This window comes from Symphalangus syndactylus, chromosome 11 (genome assembly GCF_028878055.3).
Source record: "Symphalangus syndactylus isolate Jambi chromosome 11, NHGRI_mSymSyn1-v2.1_pri, whole genome shotgun sequence".
NCBI lineage: Eukaryota > Metazoa > Chordata > Mammalia > Primates > Hylobatidae > Symphalangus > Symphalangus syndactylus.
The window spans coordinates 49184258-49198981 of NC_072433.2; the positions used below are offsets into that span (position 1 = coordinate 49184258).

Here is a 14724-nt window from a genome sequence, read left to right on the forward strand (position 1 = left end):
CTCTTCAGTGATTTTAAGAAACTTACAAGAGAGAGCTATGACAAAGCTCTGTGGACCCAAGGCAAACAGTGTAACAGGGGCTGACTTGTAACGATCACCATCAATCTTAGCAACCTAACCCATTGTTCTTCAATACTGCTGCTCTTCTGGGCTTGACTATGTTCCTATGACTTTATTCCAATCCTTGGCTGTACGTTTTTTATTTTTTATCTTTTTTGTCAACCCCTGGTCTTTTCAAATAGGACTTACAGAGATCAAAACCCTCACTCTGAAACTGAGTGTACTCCTTCACATTCAAGGTAGGAACAAGAACTACAGGTACAAAGTCTTCTGCATGGACAGGTTTTGGAGCAGCTCTGAATCAGACTCCCTGCCTTTGTCCAAGGAAATGCGTGTGCATTAGGATCAGATCCCCTCTGAGGAGGTAGGGCTAGTTATGCCCAGGAAGTGATGTGGACACATGTTGCCTTATATACACTGCATTGCATTTTAGATGGACCATCTTCTCATCAGGACTTGTTAGTGATCCAGTCAGACAACCTTCCTACAACCATTGTGCTTTGGTAGGGTTGTAGTTTCTTCTGGAAAAGCTAAGGAAATTTTCCAAGGTAGGACAGGAAAATCTTGTTTTAGATAGTAATAATAAATCATAATTTTAAAAATTATGCTTCAATGCATTGTCATTTTTTTCACTCCTCAGCTGTTTTTTTTTTTTTTTCTTGAGACGGAGTCTTGCTCTGTCACCGAGGCTGGAGTGCAGTGGCGCAATCTTGGCTCACTGCAAGCTCCGCCTCCCAGTTCACGCCATTATCCTGCCTCAGCCTCCTGAGTAGCTGGGACTACAGGCGTCTGCCACTACGCCCGGTGAATTTTTTGTATTTTTAGTACAGACGGGGTTTCACTGTGTTAGCCAGGATGGTCTCGATCTCCTGACCTCGTGATCCACCCGCCTCGGCCTCCCAAAGTGCTAGGATTACAGGAGTGAGCCACCGCACCCGGCCTACTCCTCAGCTTTTATCAGATCCATTTTCTAAGCAAGGAATCAGAGACACAGTGAGCAGACCTTAATTTACCCAGACATTCATTTAGTGGGTTAGTTTCTCCTAAGGATCTTCCAAATGTAGACAATGTGTGTCCCATGCAGACTCAAGAGGAATCAACTCAGTCTATTTGAAGACTCCCCAAACTCTTATTTTGGAGAAACCAAAAACAAAATATTTGGTAGAGAAGGTCAAAGTGTCTGAACGGTACATACAGGCAGAGCTATATTACTTGGCTCCTATGTGAAGAGAGAGGGAGCTGCAGAAAAACTAAATGGGAGGGCTCAGATATATGAATTTCTTCAACTGAAATTGCATGCAATCCTGGCTCCTTAATCTGTGTCCACTTCCCAGCAGGTATGGGAGGTATGAGCTCAGCTTAGGGAAAACAAACTTAGCTCTGGAAATCTGGAGAAGCAGTGAGCAGGGCTGATCCCCCAAGTACCCTGATGAATCCCAGTGTTCTTTCTGTTCAATTACCTAAAGGAAGCTATTCAAATTTTAAATCCATTTTGAATCAAAATATTGATATATATGTTTTAAAAATCTTAAAATTTAAAGAAACTGGTATTAGTTATGGGAAAACCAGAAGGGTACCCTCATTTGGAAATAATCTTTGAGAAATCTTTGCAGTGTGAACAGTTGGGATTTGGTCTTTCCAAAATCCAGCTAGCATGCACTTAAGAAAAAGGAAAATCAGGAAATGCAGAAAATGAAATGCTAATTTACATATTTCACTTTAACATTTACTAAGGATATTAATGAGGCTACTGAAAATTGAAAATGCAGTTTTGCTATTTTAAAAAATGTTCTTGTGTGAGAATAGACATCCCTTGGTAAATGTCCATGGAAATATTGAACGTTTAATTTTTCATTAGTTCTGAACAAAATCATGTATTTCCTAAAAGATATGCATTTTACATTCCTCAATATCCATAGTTGACACAAAATACTCTGAAACAGAAAACAAAACATTAAACTATCTCATATTTTAAATTAAAAATATTTTTTCAAATAGCTCTGAGAACACTGAAATATGTGAAATTACAATATATTCTAAAACGATTACCTAAGAAAATTAGGGGATGTCATCCACGTTTGTCTCAAAGGAATTCAGATTTATGATTCATCTTAAGAAATGTGAAAAGAACACATTAAATATAAAGATGGATAAAGGAATTTATTAATATACACAGTAACTTTTGTTCCTTAAAAGCAATGATTCGGGCCTCCTGGGTCCAGCTCAGGTCCTGGCCCAAGAAGTCCCTGGAACAGAGCCCTTGCTTTTGTCCCTGCCTCCCGGGTGAATGAGGAATAGAAAAGGAACCTACATTCCTCATCCTTGGTGTGAATTTGCACGCTCCCCACCGGCCAAGTGTAGCAATTCACATTGTAATTCTGACAATAAATGGCCCGTTCTGACTGGGCTGGTGGGGGTCCTGGTCCAGCCACCTCCAGCCAGGGGCCCCTGGGTCGTGAAGGCGCCACCACCTGCTCCACTCAAGACGTGCAGCTCCACCCACTCACGCTAGAGAGGAAGAAGAACTTCTGTCATAAACTTTTGTTGTTATTGTTTTGTTTTGTTTTGTTTGAGACAGGGTCTCGTTCTGTTGCTCCGCCTGGAGTGCAGTGGCCCCATCACGGCTCACTGCAGCCTCGACCTCCTGGGCTCAAGTGATTCTCATGCTTCAGCCTCTGGAGGAGCTGGGGCCACAAGCACCCACCACCACACCTGGCTAAGTTTTTGTATTTTTGTGGAAACAAGGTCTCGCTCTGTTGCCGAGGCTGGTCTCAAACTCCACCCACCTCAGCCTCCCAAAGTGCTGGGATTACAGGTGCCAGCCACCGCACCCAACCTCCTAAACTGTTTTTAATTTGTCCACAATGAACCGGGTCATCAACCACTGTAAGTGGTCTGACTACCCTGACCATAAAGTATCTGAAACATTCAACTTGCAGCTGGTGGAAGCAGCCTAGCCCCACTGCACATAAAACACTTTCGTGGTGGCAAAGGCAGAGACCAAGGCTGCACTGTCCGGAAGTGGGGACAGATCCCGATACGCCCTGGGGACAGAGCAGGGAAGCTCAGGCCTGGTCCACACCGGTTCTGCCCTCTTTCTGGCCCACTACCCCATCCTGAGACCGCAGGTTCCGGCGGACCCGGATGCAGATTTTCCGGATGAAAGGCCCCTTTCCTGGAGGGGGCTTTGATATTTTCTGTTCACGACTCCGTGTTACCATCCTCCACAGCTAGGATCTGGCGTCTGGGGTCACTGTCGACGTCACAATCCCCGCACCTACGTGTCTCAGCCGCGGTAGCCCTACGTCGCTGTCAGACGCTGGGAGGTTGGTGCCCCGCCACGCTTTTCTGTCTTTTGTCTTTTCACCCTCTCCCTTCCCTACCCAGTGCCCCGTCTAAGTCCCCACTCGGAAGTGGATTCTCACCCCTCACGGCCCTTTGTGGGCAACGCCAGGAGGAGGAAGGCCGCAACCTCCCACTGGCTTTGGGGTTTCTTAGACATCAGTAGTCTTCTAAGGCCCTCCACCCTGCCCGCACCCCTCCTTCATCCTCGCGTCTCTTAGGACCCTGCCCTGCTGCCCTCAGGCCTTTCCTTAGTCACAGACTCGGGAAGGCACCTGAACTCCCTCGGCTTGGACATCACCGGCCACAGTCCTGTGACGCCCTGTGATCTTCTGTCCCAGATCTCATTCCACTGGCTGTGCCTGTCAGGGTGTGCTTAGATTTTGGTGTCCCAATGTAAGGCGTGCTCTTACTGGGAAGGGGGCTTCTTCATTCTCTTCTTGTGAACGTAGATGTGAAGCCAGGGGATAAGGAGAAAAGAGAGGCAAAAAGAGAACCAGAGATCCAGGGAGCTAGGGAGAGTGAGGTTGAAAAAGAAGGTAAAATTGAGTATTGGGAAGCTGTCTCTGATGGAGTTTGAAAAGCAGTGATAGTGAAAGAGTTCTAGAAGCTTTGTAGAAGGTGTTGAAAAAAATAGTGAAAGTTACGTGGGCAAGAAATAGCCGGATAGATGACATAGACAAAGAGAATCAGGAGAGAGGTGGAGGACAGAACAGAAATGGGATTCTGACCAACCACAGCAGAGGAGTAAAGGAAAGATAGATCCCCAATTCATTAGGGTTTTTTTAAAAAAGTCTTTATTATATTCTCTTTTAATTTTGTTTCAGATTCAGTTGATAAGGACGCTTTAGTTTTTCAGCCTTTATTATATTTTGGAAATATCTTTTAGTACTCAGTAAAGGATTTTACGCTATTTCAATGTGCTCTTGGAAAGGGTATTGATTTTTTGATATTAACAATCAAAACCTAGTTTAATCAGTAAGTCCATTCTTCTACCGTCTCTGTTATTTCCTTACATGGCCTTTTAACTGGGTCTGTAAAGTACAGTTTTCAGGGAAGTGTATGTTACCTTCACCTCTCTCTGCAAATTTTCAAGGATGGGCTGAAGTGATCAGGAATTTTGTTCTAACAGAGCCATTCTGTTTATGATTACTAAATTGCTCAGAGCTATTTCAAGCCAATAAGTAGGTATCCTTAATTTCATATTTTTGAAAATTCAATGAGTTGTTCTGTAAAAAAAGGAATTAAATGCTTGAAATTAGATTATTGTGATTAAAACCATGAGAAAGAAGTTGCTCTTGCTCAACAAGAGTATGAAATATGGTATAGAATCTTTAGGGGAAGGAGAAGGAAAAACCCTATCACAATTTGTCACAGCACATCATTCTTGTGAAGCTAGTGGTGGTTACTGTCTACTGGCATCTCCTACTGACCTTGCCTGCCCCAAGTCCCAAGTACAGAATGTCAAGGCAGCCTGATGGGGGGAGAGTCAAGACTTTTTAAACTAAGTACAGAACAAAATTATCTCTCCAATTAGGAGGGGACACTTGTTGCTATAAATGAATATAAATGACATGAGAATGAAAACTGTCAATATAATAAATAGTTTGCAAAAGCTCTAACTTAAAACACACAGGACTTTCAGAGTAGAGAATTCCTAGCTCTGTAAGGAATTCGGGACTCCGATTGAGAGAAGCCTTGGTCTCTACTCACTGTGAACCAACATTCAGCTAGATACCACCCTTGGTATGTTACAAAAAAAACTCAGTAAAAAATACCTTATTGAGAAGGAAATAGGAAAGGAAAGTCTTTATAAGGGCAACCGATCATCTTGTGGATTACCAAATACTGCAGATTTCAGGTCAGAAAACTGAGTCATGGAGAATAAAAAAAAAACTAACATACAATTGAGCAAATAATTCATAATTTAGAGAATGTATCTATTCATTAAAAATGTGAAGTGTAAATGTATAATAGTTATGTGACCTGGCAATTTTGAATAAAAAATTACGTAAGCAACTTTATTATTTTTAATAGAAAAATATTTGCAAATATTGAAACAATAAAACCTGTTGCCGAAAAATCTAATATGTTGTTAAAGTTCTAGTTTTATTTATGTGGGTCTGACATATAGATTTGCATAAGCTATCCTTGGCATGTGAGTAGCGATTTCATCCTTCTCTTCCCGTTTCCCCATCTTCAACAGCTTTTATTTTTCTTTCCACAGCCAAACTCCCTTCATTCCAACTTCCACCAAGACCGCTTCTCTGGATCCATCCCTGGAGTTGACACAACAGGGATCTTCAGCCCCAGGTGCCAGGTTTCTCAGTGATCCATTACACAGATTTAACAGGGAAATGGGGGCAGTATCAAAAACACCCAGTGTAAACCATTGAATTACCCCAGCCGTTGTCTCTGCCCATGAACAACTGCCTGGGGCCAGAGAATTAGGCATTCCTGCTCTTCTTTCCCTTAGAAAGCCCTTGGGACGTTCTCCTTGAAGCTCCCCTAAGTGGGAGTAGAAGTTCATCTCCTGACACTCCACGTTTTATTCATGAGTCCTGAGTTATGACACAGAGGACACAGTTGTGTTCCCCTTACTGTGGACTAGCAGATAAAGCACCTTAATCTCTCAGCCACCATGCAAACCCTTCTTATCTTTGATTCAGTATACTTTTCCACAAGCAAAATAAAAGTTCTGACTAAGGAGGCGTCCTCTGATTTGACTCTAGAACTTGGAAATGCATTGGCTTTCAGCAAATCTCAGTACTGAATGTAAACTTCAAGGAGAAATGGTTCCAGGAAATAAATTGGGATGAGATTGAACTTTTAGCAACCTGCAAAATCCTGAAACCATGGACCTTACTGAGGCCAATTAAATGGGCTAATTCATGGGTGAAAGTGATACACCTTAAAAATTCTCCACAAGTGATTCTACATTGAAGCCAGAATTTATGTCAAGTACTGTGTGAGGATGAGGATGGCAATCTGCTTGGCAGGCAATCTGGTCCAGGCGGGGCTCACATTATTGTTCACAGTTTAACCTATTTTATTAAATATGTAATTTTCCCCCAAATCGTATATGACATTAGCTGTTGTCTTGAGCCACATTAAAATGTACTATTTATGCGGCAAAATTGTATGGGATTTGACAAATGCATGGCAGCAGGTTTCCAGCATTAAAATATCACAGAACCCTTCTCTTATTCAAGTTCCTCTTCCGTCCACATACAGGGAATCAATCGCCTTTTGTATATGGTCCTTGGACGTTGCTTCTTTATTTCAATTATCTTCCATCAAAGCAAGTGATACCGTGCTCTATCTTCATTTGATCCTCCAAACGAAAGGTACTGAATAATCTAAACCAGAATTTCAGCCATTCAGACACTTAGGTCCATCGCTAAGCAGTAAAAGCCAAGCCTCCTGCGCTGCAATGCCATGGCCGGCAGAAGGCGCCGGAACAGGCCGTTCCGCCCTGCGGGGCGCATGCGCGTTCTGCCTGTGGAGGCGGGGCTGGGTCTCCAGGAAGTACGTGAGCTTCCTTTCCTCTGGTCAGGGAGGAAGCGCCGCCCTGGCTTTGGGGCAACTCAGGCGGTGCCCATCAGGAGGAAAACTTCCTGTCCGCAACCCTAACTGCTGAGAAGGGAGATTCGCTGCAGAGTATCCCGGATATTTTTCTGAAACAGCAATAAAGACTTCATTTTCAGGGCTGTTGCCACGTGTTTTATTCTGTATTTTCTGTGGGGATATTTTAGCATTATTTTACAAATGTATACATTTGGGGTTGGGGAGGGCTTTCTGATAGATAATAGAAGCAGGCTGTAACATGTCCTCCCTGTGACCTCATTGAGGATTGATTGTGAGGAGAAACAAGAAGAATTGTGAGGAAAATCTACATAATACGGGGACCCTGCAGAGGAAGGAGTCGGGCCAGGGCAGGGCTACACAGTTTCAGTGCAGCCCGTGGGAAAGGGGCCCTTGCAGGGAAACCCACGCTCTACATCCGTGCATTTCCACATTGTGAAGGGCTCATCTTTCCTACAGTGCTAAAGTCATTGAAAAATAGACAATGAAAGAGAGGGACATTAATTCAACATTCAGTTGTTGACGATAAAGCATTCAGAGCCACATCTTTCTTTTCATCATAGCACTGCAGATTTAAAAAATGGTTTTAATTACAAAGGCAAAGGGAAGAGGTACACTTGTGAACAACAGTTTGGACCCCAAATGAAAATATATTACTTAAATATTTCTTCAAAAGTAAGTCACTATTCTGTGTTGCAGGATATATCCTGAGATTTTAAGCTGTAACCTTATTAATTTATTGGTTAAAACACATTTTGTCTATAGTCAAAGCGATTATAAAGGTAGAATATTTGGCAAGTCCCCCATATTTTTATTCTTCTGCTAGGTTTTCAGCTAGAATTGACACACAGAAACTCACAATGAGGGGTCTCTTTCTTGACCATAAAATATGCATACTCCAGAACCCTCAGTGTAAGCTGTTTCTTGAATATCTCAACCTGATCCCTACAAACAGAGAGAATGTAGAGAAGGAACCCAATTTTTTTTTTTTGAAACAGAGTCTCGCACTGTCACCAGGCTGGTGTGCAATGTTGTGATCTTCGCCCACTGCAACCTCCCCCTCCCGGGTTCAAGGTATTCTCCTGCCTCAGCCTCCGGAATAGCAGGGATTGCAGGTGCCCGCCACCATGCCCAGCTAATTTTTTTGTATTTTTAGTTGAGATGGGGTTTCACTATGTTGGCCAGGCTGGTCTCAAATTCCTGACCTCCTGATCCGCCTGCCTCAGCCTCCCAAAGTGCTGGGATTATAGGCATGAGCCACTGTGCCCGGCCAAGTAACCCAATTTTAAAACTACATCTGGCCGGGCACCATGACTCACACTGGTAATCCCAACATTTTGTGAGGCTGAGATGGGCAGATCACTTGAGGTCAGGAGTTTGAGACCAGCCTGGTCAACATGGTGGAACCCCGTCTCTAACCAAAATACAAAAATTAGCCAGGCATGGTGGTGCACACCTGTAATCCCAGCTACTCGAGAGGCTGAGACAGGAGAATCACTTGAACCCAGGAGGCGGAGGTTGTAGTGAGCCAGATTGCGCCACCTCACTCCAGCCTGGGCAACAGAGCACGACTCCGTCTGAAAAACAAACAAACAAACTACATCTGATCTTCAGCAAAGTGTCTGCTGTTCTCCTCAGAAAAGACCAAAATCCACAAAGCAGACAGACCTCTGAATAAAGACACTAAGGTCCGCCGTGGGCGCTTTTAAGACGTTAGCAGAATTAAAGGAATCATCCTGTTTTTCTTATTTAAATGATTTCTTACTACAGAGGAAGGTTCTGAAAAATACATCTTGTAATTAGATTTATTTTTAAGAGCATCCAAGGGAAACAGGGTCTATACTTCACCTAATAAGACTGATGAGGATATCAGCTAAATGGAAAGAATCTACAAACAAATTTATACAATTTCTAAGGATAGAATGATGTCCTGAGCTCAAGGGCCTGTTAGTGACAGCACACTCAGTAATGGTGCAGCCTCACAGAATTTCCATTTAATTCAATTTTGGTATTTACTGGTCATCTTTTCTCCCCAATACCATCCAACTTTTTTATGTTGTCAAATAATTTTTAATCATAAAATAATTAATTCTGAGTTTGGGCATTTGGTGTCTGGCCTCCTGATGGAAGTTTAGGTGACTTTGTCCATGGAAATCATGGATTTTTAATTAATAAGTAGTGCTGAAAAGGAAACTTGCATTATATTTCTGAAATCATTCCAGTGGGGGATACAGGAAAGAAATAAGCCAACAGACAGATTAGCACATAGTGATATATTAGAAATTAAGTAAAGGTCCTTTTGGTATTTTCCCAGCTCATCTTATGATATGAGCCTATTATATTTGGATAACTTTCCCCAGGAGATTCATTTTAAAAGTTAATTCACTTAAAATACATATTATTTTATTATTTAAAAATACTGTCGCCAGCAGCAGTGGCTCACGTCTGTAATCCCAGCACTTTGGGAGGCCGAGGTGGATGGATCACCTGAGGTCAAGAGTTTGAGACCAGCCTGGCCAGCATGGTGAAACCCTGTCTCTACTAAAAATACAAAAATTAGACAAGTGTGGTGGCACATGCCTGTAATCACAGCTACTCGGTACTCTGAGGCAGGAAAATCACTTGAACCCAGGGAGTGGAGCTTGTAGTGAGCCGAGATCGCACCACTGCATTCCTGCCTGGGAGACAGAGTGAGACTCCATCTCAAAAAAAAAAAAAAAAAAAATACTGTCAGCTCTCCACATCCATGGGTTCCAGCTCCACGGATTCAACTAATTTCGAATAGAAAATATTCAGAAAATATTTACACAATTTCCACCACCCCCCCAAAAAATTTGAATTTTCCCTTCACCAAGTTCTTTGTTGACAACACATAAATAATGTAAGGTCTGGGCATTGTATTAGGTATTATAAGTAATCTAGAGATAATTTAAACTATATGAATTAATATGAGTAAGTGACATCTAAATTCTATATGACTTTATACAAGGAACTGGAGCATCCACAAATTTTGTTACCTTCAAAGTTTCCTAGAACCAATCCTTTATGTTTACCCAGAAATGATTATCACATGAAACTTACAGAAAATAATTGTCTTTCCTAATTAATGAATAGTATACAATAGAATGTAAATAGCACTATTTTAAATTACTGATATTTTATATCACATTTCTATGGTGAATCAGAGTAGAGGTTACATTAGATTGATTTTGATTAGATTAGGCTAATTCTAACAGGGGCACACCCATATCAATTGAGTTTTGATAAAAGCAGTCCCATGCAGGTCCCTCCTATTATTTAATCAGCAGCACTAGCCAATCGCGTTCATGCATTTTGACAAATTCCACAGCTCTATCTCTTATAAAACTTTTGGGATTTGCCCAAGATTTCATTCTACCATAGAATTCGACCTGTCCCAGGCCAGGGCACACTATTCCATGTTCTGGCTGTGCTGAGCTGATCATCTTCTTCAGGAAAAGTAAAAGATCAAGTCATAGACTGTATAGATTTATAGAAAATAAGATGAAGATTGAAATTTTCTGATACAAGGGAGTCTAGAGAAACTTTACTATCTATGGTTACTGGCGCCAAAGAAGCTTCAGTGATTCCTGGACAGAATCGCAGAATGACAATGAAGGAGAGAGCAGATATGCTAGTGTGTGTCTACCTTGGGTTGCCAGGAGCTTGCCATGTGACTGTGTGCATTTGTGTGTGTGTGTGTGGTGAATGTGTGATAAAGGGTCAAACTAGGGCAGACAAGGCACCCTGGCCTGGCATGACATTGAACATTATAAATTTAGAACACCTGCGGGAGACACGAGACCCACAATGGAGGCCACAGGATCCTGCCAGCATGGGGGGTTTCTAGACCTGTCAGGGGGCTCATCTCAGGTTTCCTCCTACTGTCGATCTATGTTCTCTCTCTAAATGAAAGTCACCTCTTGTGGGGAGACAGGTAAACAGCGGGCATGATCTAAATTTCTTCCCTGTGCTCATTAGAAAATGAAATATTTCCCATCATCTCTCACTCCATTCACACTGTAACTGCATAGACACAAGGCTCAGATACCTGAAATATCAACTTCTTCCCTGAAAGTCCTCAGACCAAATTAGATGTCCCTTCTCAGGTGGATGAGCTCCTGAGAAAGCAAACTGTTTCCTGTGGTCACCATCCCTTATCACACACATTCACCAATAGGAAAAGGCATTAGAAAAGTTGAGGGTGGGAGATGATCATTAGGACTTACTGGATGCAAGTAGGAGTTGAAGCCCAATACAACTGCACTTGACTGAGAGACACAGAAGGAATGTGTGCTGGATGATAAATGGAGTTTTGGGCTTGTGAGAATTAGACTCTGTGTCACATTCTGTGTGGAAGACTAACGGATCCCTTTCTGTCCTGCAGCTTGGCTACCACACAAATGAATCCAACCAAATGTCACCAAGTGGAGCAGGGTCTCAATATAGGTAAGGCACTTTCCCTGATATTACCTAAGATCTCCCTGCCTGGTGGTCAGTGTCATGTCTCACAATATTATAAAAGGAGAGGGTGCTTTCTGCAGGATGAGTGGAAAGTCATGCTTGATTGATGGGGGCTGGTGTCCTGAGTCTGGCCTGTGCTGGGTTGTGGATTTCTGAAGGTCATATTCTGAAATCCAAGAGACTCTTGCTGGAAGAGCCTTAACCTCCCTCACTGTGATCTCTCTGAATGTGCAAAAACACCCTCAATTCCAGGAGCTCCGCACTGAATTCAGGCCAGTCCCTGGAACCTCCTCAGGTAAGTTATTATGTCATTGCATGGCAAAGATTACAAAAACACCCTCAATTCCAGGCGCTCCACACCTGAATTCATGCCAGTCCCTGAAACCTCCCCAGGTAAGTTCGTATGTCCTTGAACGGCAAAGATTGGACAGTGCTGCACAATCTTCAGGCTCAAGGGACATCCAGTGGATGTACATTTAGGTGGGTCGGCATGAGAGCCAATTCTGGGAGGGAGTGTATTTTAAAGTTGTAGAGGGTGAAGCTCCTGGCAACTCCCTCCACATGAGCATCATTTGCAGCCTTTTGGAGAATACTGACGGCCATCTTTTCACGAGAGCAGCAGTAATCCAGCACTGAGGAGCTCATCATAGTCCTGGAACAAGGGACAGAGGTGAGGCTGAGCCTGGAAGAGGGCGTCCTCATCTTGGCCCCAGAGACAGCGCTGCAGCTGACCATGGAGAACACAGTCCTTGTGATTGTTCCTGGCATATCCTGAGGTCACAACATGGCCTGCAGCCCCCTGTGCAGATCCAGTACATCATGACTTCTGTTGATGACTTCACCTTGGAGTGCCATGCTCAAGATGGAGACATCTCAGACATGAAAGGAGAGAATGTGCCTCTTTCACCTGCAGAAGAAGGGGAGGCAGCATCCCTATATCACCAGCCCTTGATGATATCCCTAGCAAAGCACATAGTTGGGATCAGCCCTTTTCTTCTACTAACCCCATTGTGCATTCCATGCTGTCTGGCAGCCTTCCCCCAACGCTACCCCCTACCAATGACGACTAGTCCCATGGGGCGCCCCAGACCAGCCGACTCCAGTTTCAGCCTGCATGGTATGGAGCTACTGTGCACCTCCTCCCTCAGCCCTATGCCCCCTTCACCAAGTCCTGGTCCCTAGATCTATCACAGCGTTCACCATACGCCTCCCAGCAGTGCATGGAAATGTCTCTTTAGGAAGTGATTTAACCCAAGAGCCACCACCTGCATTGATAGGTCAGAGATTGTCCAAGTCCTTAGTCAGTGCATTCCCTAAAATGTGGAGATAAAGTAATTCCAAGGACTGCTTGCTTCCCCTTTGCTGTTTCCCATCATCACCCACTGTCTTCAACAGCGGAGGGTCCCAGATGCTGCAGGGAGGGGGAGAACCGCAGGGAGTTCGAATAAAACATTCACATTTCACTTCACACACACTGTCCCTTAGACTTTCTCTTCCTATTTAACCACATACATCCAACCACACTCAATCGAATCCTCACTTCTCCATGTGAGAGTTCTACTTCCAACATGACGTGGCCTGAAAATTCATCTGAAGACAGCTGCTCACTCCCGGGGCTAACACTGACCCTTGAATGCTGATGTCCTTGTAGTCATTGGTCTGATGCCACAATAAATAATTCCTAAGGCTGGTGCTCTATTTCTGCCCTGAGACTCTCCCCTTTTTCTCCAAGCTGTGCCCCATTCCTTGTTTTAGTCTAGGTTCCCTACACTCCCCCAGGCCAATGCTTTTGAATAAATCTTGACGTGATTGAATGAAGTAGTGGTGACTGCTGTGCTTGTTTCCAACTGAGACACTCTCCTGCTCACACTCATCACGTTTCCATTCACATTTGCCTTTGTTTAGTTTTGTTTTCCATTGTTTGTGTTTATTATTCATGTACTTATAAAATAACTGCCACGTTTCTGACAGTTTTCTTGGCAAATTTGGGGCTTTTCCTGTGCTCCTCCTTCCAAGTCCTGAGTGGGGTCACTGTTTGCACCTCTGGGCCCTGGGATTGGTTGGGCTTAGCAAGTGATTGAACAGAGCCTAGTTCTGTGTGTTGGGATGGGCACCTGCACTTGCTCACAGGTGCTCCCAGGCTCTCCCTGTCCTGCCTGGGTGTCCCTATGTCTCTGGAGTGTCTAGGAAATCTAGCAGTCCTCTTGAGGGTCCAGCACCTCTTTGTTGGCCTGCATGTCCCAGCCTGTGCGTCCATGGCCAGCTGGAGCTACCACCACGTTTTCCTGGTCAACCTGGGTCCTGGAGGCAGGGGAGATGCGGGGATAATGTCCTGGCCTCCCTGAGCCCAACCCCACTAGGTGGGGAGTGCTCATGACCCCGGGGGGAGTACAGGGCGTTTGCCTTGACTTCCTTGAGCCTCTAAAACCTCACATGTCCCCTGGAGGTGGGTGCAGCTTTCTCCTACTCTGGCCTTGCTGGCCTGGGAAGGGTGTCCCCCCCTTCTCTTCTACTGAGGTTTCAGGAACTGCCTTTCCCCTCTGGGAAGGAGGACAAGCACCTTTTCAGGTTTGATTCTCCTCAGAGTTTTGCATCTCGGCTGGGGCGGAAGCAGCCTTCATCCACACGAGAGGCCCAGCGAGGGCGTCCTCACCAGCCTGGGCCTTCGGGGAGGTTTTGAGTCTGGGCGCTGGAGAGGTCGCTTCCTCTGCCAGACCGGAGATGGCCGCCCCAGTGCGGCGGGCGCCTCTCTGAGCCCTTAGGGCGTCGGGATCCCCCTTTGGACGAGAAGTCCCATTGGGCGTCTTTGGCACCGCCCTCCCAGAGCCCTGCTGATGCGGAGGCGGCCCGGGGGCTCTGGACTCTGTCATGAGAGGTGGCAGCAGAGGCCAGGCAGGGCCCGAGCTCCGAGTCAAAGGAGTGTCTGGCCTGGGTGGGACTGGGTCGCATCCAGAAACTGGGATTCTAGGGTTCTGGTGCGGGTGGATCTGAGGCAGGCTCAGGACCAAGTCCCTCTTCTTCCACCTCAAGGACTCACCCAGGGGCTGGCCGGAGCTCCAGGCTCAGCAGCTGCTCCTCCTCCTCCTCTTCCTTCTCCTCCTCCTCCTCCTCCACTCCTCCCCTCCTCTTCCCTTTCCCCTCCTCTCCCCGTTCCCCTCCCCCTTCTCCTCCTCCTTCTCCAGGTGTTTGCTCTTCCTTTATTTCTGTGAGTTGAGAAATGGTGTCGTCCTTCACATCGGTGTATTTCTACCCTAA

At 44.8% G+C, this 14724-nt stretch overlaps 1 long non-coding RNA gene and 1 pseudogene across 2 annotated transcripts; both read left to right on the forward strand.

Annotated features, from left to right (window-relative positions):
• Nucleotides 1-3237: 3237 nt before the first annotated feature.
• Nucleotides 3238-6740, forward strand: LOC129493149 (uncharacterized). Of its 2 annotated transcripts, none has more exons than XR_008661050.2 (3): nucleotides 3238-3798; nucleotides 5630-5715; nucleotides 6637-6740. It is a non-coding gene; the product is annotated as an uncharacterized lncRNA (long non-coding RNA). The 2 variants fall into 2 exon arrangements; XR_008661049.2 differs by lacking the exon at nucleotides 6637-6740 and adding an exon at nucleotides 5879-6108 and having other exon boundaries at nucleotides 3239-3798.
• Nucleotides 6741-6840: 100 nt separating this feature from the next.
• LOC129492622 (proline-rich protein 23D1-like) lies at nucleotides 6841-12986 on the forward strand (annotated as a pseudogene).
• The last annotated feature ends 1738 nt before the right edge of the window (nucleotides 12987-14724 follow it).